The sequence below is a fragment of the Candoia aspera genome, chromosome 4 (assembly GCF_035149785.1).
Source record: "Candoia aspera isolate rCanAsp1 chromosome 4, rCanAsp1.hap2, whole genome shotgun sequence".
Taxonomy (NCBI): domain Eukaryota; kingdom Metazoa; phylum Chordata; class Lepidosauria; order Squamata; family Boidae; genus Candoia; species Candoia aspera.
Window position 1 is genome coordinate 66,777,799 of NC_086156.1, and position 6,177 is coordinate 66,783,975.

A 6,177-nucleotide genomic window follows, 5' to 3' on the forward strand; every position below is an offset into this window, starting at 1 on the left:
TAGCAAGCCCTCTGTTAAGAAATTGGCAGCATTAACTGAACTCCCAAAAAGAGACACCTAAGAGTTTCCCCCTTTAAGGAAGCCATTTTGTGCATGGAATGAGGGCAGCTTTACCATTCAAATCCACCTAGGAGAGTCTTCTCAAAAACTATGGGAGTGAGGAGAGGGAACCTTTTAGTTTAGCCCAGTAGGTTAAATAGGTTGCCAGGTCAATATATGCCAGGTGAGTTAGATATTTTATGTTTATCTTTTCTTATGGTTACTCCCTCAACCAGATGATCCCAATCATCTCGGAAACATCTGCATTTGGACAGATATTTCACTGTGGTGGATTTCAGGGTCCCACTTAACATTTCAAGCTGCAGAAGAACTCTTGCTGAAAGTGAAAATTAATTTATAACTAAGTCAAATTATATGAGCTATATGTGTTTATATATGGATTTCAGCATGGTTACTATTAATAAAATACATTTGTTATCTATTTTATATATTCAAATGTAAAGGAATAAAATGTCAGAAGAACCTTGGCAAGTCAGGAGGAAATCAGAATGGAAATCTGTATGTAGCATTCATTTTCTGAACACACTGGTGTGAAGGCAGAAGTGTACTAATGTCACAACCCCATCTGTTTCACAGTGATCCTAAGAGCCTCATTGAAGTTGTCAGACACATCTTTTGATGTGCAAGTGATGTGATATGCCTTCTGAGGGCAATTATGGTTATGCATCTGAATAGAGCTGGATTGCTTATGGATTGCTCACATATTCCCTGCTGCCCCACTCCCACCCCTGCTTGCTTTTCTCTTTTTGGAGAAAACCCACTGCTTTATGAAAGGAGCTGATGAGGGAAGATTAAAGCACAAAATAACCAGTGGTGTATTACACCTTCAAAATAACTAAGATGAACTTACAAATTAGAAGGATGATGCTACATCTAAAAAATTATTTAAATGGAGAATTAAATTGAATCTAATGATTCTGCTTGATTGCTCTGGCCATTAGGCTTTACCCTTACCCTTGTGGAGGCTGTATGGTTATTTTTAATAGTTTTCAATTACCATCACCGATCTCCTTTCGTCTTTTTGGTCTTTGACCGTAAATGAAGAAAAAAGCAATTTGATATGTATCTTCTAAACACACACACACACACACACACACACAACCTATCACACTGTTCCTTTTGGGATAAGCAACATGCAGAGTGCAAGAAAATAATAAGAAATAGTAAAGCAAAGGAATTAAAGGAAATATTGCTAAAACTAGTGTACACCATCATGATTCACTATGCCTCTCCATACCTTCCCATCCTTGCAAGCCATCCTTGTTTCACCATGTCCATACACTCCTTCATACAATGCCTTTTGTTCTTTCTCCCCTCTCTCTGTTTGAAGAGAGATCAACCACGATTTTCTCAGCCTTCACCTTACTTTCAACCCATTCATTCTCCATATATTTCTTTTGAAATTTGATCTTCGTTCTTCTCTGCATATGAGAAAACCACATATTTTAAAACATATTTATAAAACATATTTCTTTTGTATTTCTTTTGTATTTATATGAAATAAAACATATTTCTTTTGTATTCATCACTTACCGTTGTATTAAATCCACATTTATTCAGTACACATTAAGGTTAGGACAACAATGAATGGGTCCTGAATGAATGTGAACTGAGTGCTAAAGTCAATGACCAATACTTTCTCCTATTAGTATCAGATGCTTTATGCTATCATTGTTTGTATAAGAAATAATTACTTAACAATAACTTATTGTGGTAATGTAAAGAATAATCAATTAAAGGAGTGCTGATTTTCTTCTGGATTTACAACAGAGCTACTGAAGATGACCTTTTCGTGTGGGAAAGTACCTGAGCAAAATTTCTATATTAGTAAACAGGTTTGCTCAGTGATTTGGGTAGCCACTGTCTTCTTCCTTCATTTCATCATTAATTCCAATTAGGTTTTTAACCAACCATAGGACAATATCATCCAATCCATAATCCAAGTTAGACAGCTTGGTTGATAATACAGTTTGGGGCTGCTAGACTATCTCGTTCTTTGGAATCAAAACTAAGGAAAAATCTGAAAAAAATAGCTTAATTCTATGATGCTTGTAAATTACCTGTTTATTCACTTTGTGTTTTATTTTTTATTTTTGCCTCTTTTTTTTCTTGTGTGTTTATTTTTCTTTTCTTTTTCTGAACAAGGAGGAGAACTATTCTTATATGTTCCCACCTTCAAATAAGTTCAGAATTATTCAAAATTTCAACTTTTTATGACCATTATAAACATTTGTTTTTAGACATGCCCATCCCTTAAGATTCTTCTTCCTCTTTCTGGGAAACCTGTAGCCACCTGTAGAGAAACTCAGAAGTGGCACTACAAAAGGGTTAGGAAATGGAAGAAGAACAAGTGATAAGTATGGGGCCACAAGTTGCTGAAGGAAACGATGTATTTTGTCTGCCACATCTTTACCTCCTTTAATAATATATTTGCCCATGTAAATGATCTGTCTGACAAGGAAACCACCTGCCAGGTAACTGGTGGCATGAAAGTCAAGGCTGACAGGGATGAGTCTTCTCCTTATGCTGCTATCCTTGCCCCCCAGGATATAGCACAGAGATGCAAAGAACTGGGAATCGCTGCACTTCACATATAACTGAAGACTACAGGTTGGAATAGAATAAAGAAACCAGAACCTGGAGCCCAGTTAGTTCTTCAGGGTCTGATTCACTCTAGCATGAAGGTTGAACACTGAGGATGTCATCTGAAATCCTTCAGACAGCACTCATAGTGAACATAGTAACCATGGTCATTGTCTGTAAACAGTGGCTGTTCAACATTAAAGCTTTTCATTCTTACCAAAATTGCCCTGAAAAGCAAATATTTCATGGTCCCCTGTATGCATCACTGAAAAAACAACCTGAAACTAAAATGTTAAGATTTTACTGCAGCCTGAAGGCTTTCTCTAGGGATGTCTGTCCTCAACCAGGATTGAAACTTCTTCCTCTTTTTCAAAGGAACTCTAGAATGTTAAAGTTTGAGCATAGCCAGACTTTAGGCAATAGAGGAGTCCCCTCCCATTAACCCTGATGATTTTAGCACAAAAGTCCCTGCACCTACCCATAAGGCCAGTTTCTACCAAGGGTAACTTCTATGATGCCTGTTATTTTCACAAAGTTGCTCACTAAACAGTGGAGGGGATAGGGGTGGGGGTCAGGGAAAGGAAGGGAAGGGAAGGGACCAGATAATATTTTACTTTAACATCTCAATAAGTAGCAAAGTTTATCCTCACAAAAATGACAGTTATGCCTGCAAGTGTAGTCTAATTCTATCAGTTGAAAACACAACATTTTGGCTTCTGAATTTCACTTTTTCAATCTCTCCTTCTTTTAAGCCTTCCCAACTCATCTTCTGTGTAGGAGTTGTGTACAAAGACCCTGTCATGCATGTGTCGGACTGTATGTATTCTCCAGTTTGGTACCACACATGCCCTACTGCCCCAGCTGTCTGGACAGTACAAACTGGATGTTTCTATGTGTAAAGATGAAGTGATATCGCTCTGTCAAAGTGCCACTTTGACACCCTCCCAGCCATTCCTTCTTATGGTAGGTGCCCTGAGGTCTCCCATGCCATGTCAGACTGTAACTTGTTACATGTGGACTGCAACTTTTCATAGGCAACTATTGTCTTTGTTTTTCCTCCTCTGGACCTTACAAATTACCTGATCAGATCACTTCCGTAGGGTTCCTCCAAATCCCAGTAATTCTTTGTATGCCTAATTTGACTGAGTCCTGCCTTTGAACTCTCCAGCTGATTTCGCACTGCTTTAATGCATTCTATCCAGTGATCAGAACTCCCATCCAAGATGGACTTACTGACACACCTAATGGTGGACCAATCTTAACGATCACCCTGAGACCATCAGTAGTGATCTAATCTCAAGGGTCACTCTGAATTGAGGTTAAATGTATTGATCACCAAATCCAATCCTTATCCTTCCTTTCTTCCCACATGGTGTATTATACAAATATTGAAAGGGTTTGGGGGGTTGGGAGGGATCATAGAAGGTGGGGAAGGTAGAGATTATATATTTGCTTTTAGTACAATTACACATTGGCTTCTTTGTTTGTTTGATGGTTGTATGTGTAATGTATTCCCTCTTGTGGATGACCAATTTATTTATTTATTTCAATTTATCATCTTCATTTGCACTTGACTGAGTCTCATTTGATCCTTCTTCTGTTAGTTTTTTTAAATCCAACTCCTTCATTTCCATCCCTTTCTTTTGCACCAGCCTTTCACAACATAAATATTTTATTCCAATTTTTACTTTAAAACAATAACATTTTAATTATAGTTTTTACATACTTCTCTTCATTTATCTTTCATGAAAACCATTCATTTACTATCTTCTATTATTCTTTTATGAATAGGAATCAATAATATAGCTTTGTGTGTTGGTGTTTTCTTCCCATTTTTTGTCCTAGTATTCCCACACTTAGGAAGTAATACAGGTAGTCCTTGGTTAACAATGGTCATTGGGATTGGAATGTATCTGCTAAGCCGTTGCAATGTCACTTGAATGCATTGCTTAGTGACAGCAATCCCAGCAGTCCCCATTGCCATCATTAAATGAGGGCCGCTTGGATCATTAAGCAAGGACCTCACATTACCGAGATGTGGGAAAAGGCAGGAATCAGAGAGAATGAGGGGGGAGGGAATGTGAAGTGGAGCTGAGGCTCAGTCAAACTGCACTACAAAAGATCAAATTAGAAGTGTACAAGTGGCTGAAAGAAGCAATTGACACTGTCAGCAGACCATATACATCAAAAAGTCCTATATCAGTTTCCATGAAATTTGATGCATTTGAGTCATAATTGTCTAACTTCTGAAAAAAATTCTCCCATTCTGTTACAAAATTGAAAACTTGATAGGCACTACATTATTATCTTTTTCCTATGGAGCAGAATAGGAATAGAGCTCTGTTTTTCCTGAATCATGCTTCAGAATTAGAAACAAGTCAAGATGGGATACTGGCTGCTGTATGAAGCATCATGTTACAAGAATGTACAACAGCACATGTTTATATCAGCATTGCACTGAACATAATATAATTAAATGTATGAACAGTTTAATGTAGTTTTTGAATTTTTTGGTCATTGCCCATGTGGAATGATAGCATAGGGTAGGGTGATGCAAATTAGTCAAAGCAATGGAAAAGCTTGATTTTTAAACCTTTTTTATTTTTTAGATTGATTTTAGTTTGATTTTCCTAGAAAAATAAAAAGATGGGAGAAGGGAAACACAAAATAGAACAAGTTTAAGGGACAATTAATAACAGAAGGAAGTTTTTTTAATCTCTTCCTGACTTCAAACTGTATGGATATGATTGCAAAATATAAATGTCCTCATTACTCACTTAGCAAATGCTATACTAATTTAACACCCCATTTATTGGCAACAATTATTCCATTCACAAAGATGCATCACTGGAATTTCATTCATCATATTATTCATATTTTCTTTTATATTCAACCCATAAATTTTACTTATATACTGTAAGTCAGGATAAGCATGATCACTGCTATCAATATTTCCTGCATTGTTTATTTATATGTTGTCACAACAGGCTCACATAGTTCTTGGCCATTAGAACATAGAATACATTTTCATGACACGCATTAATTCAGACATTGGTTTATTTATTTATCTGTTACATTTCTGTGCTGCCCAATAGTCAATCTTGGGTGGCTCAAGATTGAATTTAAAACTTGGAGTCTGCATCAGTTTTAGATGAACCAGAAATCATATTGAGTTGATTCTGACAGAGTCAATAGAGGCCAAAGGCCTGAAATGTTGTCCCTAAAGTTCATGCCCAACAATTTGTAAAGCTACTGACATTGGGAACTTGATCTGATTCTCCCTCCAGGTTTAGATTTAGATAAATCTGTCTAGAAACTGGTTTTGATCTAAGCTAAGTCTCATTGCAATGTGTACAATATGTACAATGTGCATTAAATATTCTTTAAAGATATATCCTCTTTCAGAAACAGTGCTAAAAACACAGGCAGTTCTTAGCATTCTGGCTGTACATGTTTGATGGGGAAAACAACTTTTATTTTTTTAAAAAATGCATGCAGATTTAATTATTATAACAATGACTTTCTGTTGGTGAC

At 36.6% G+C, this 6,177-nt stretch overlaps 1 pseudogene; it reads left to right on the plus strand.

The window, feature by feature from the left end:
* LOC134496310 (small ribosomal subunit protein uS11-like) overlaps positions 1-2,823 on the plus strand; it is a 63,399-nt pseudogene extending 60,576 nt beyond the window's left edge.
* Positions 2,824-6,177: the final 3,354 nt, after the last annotated feature.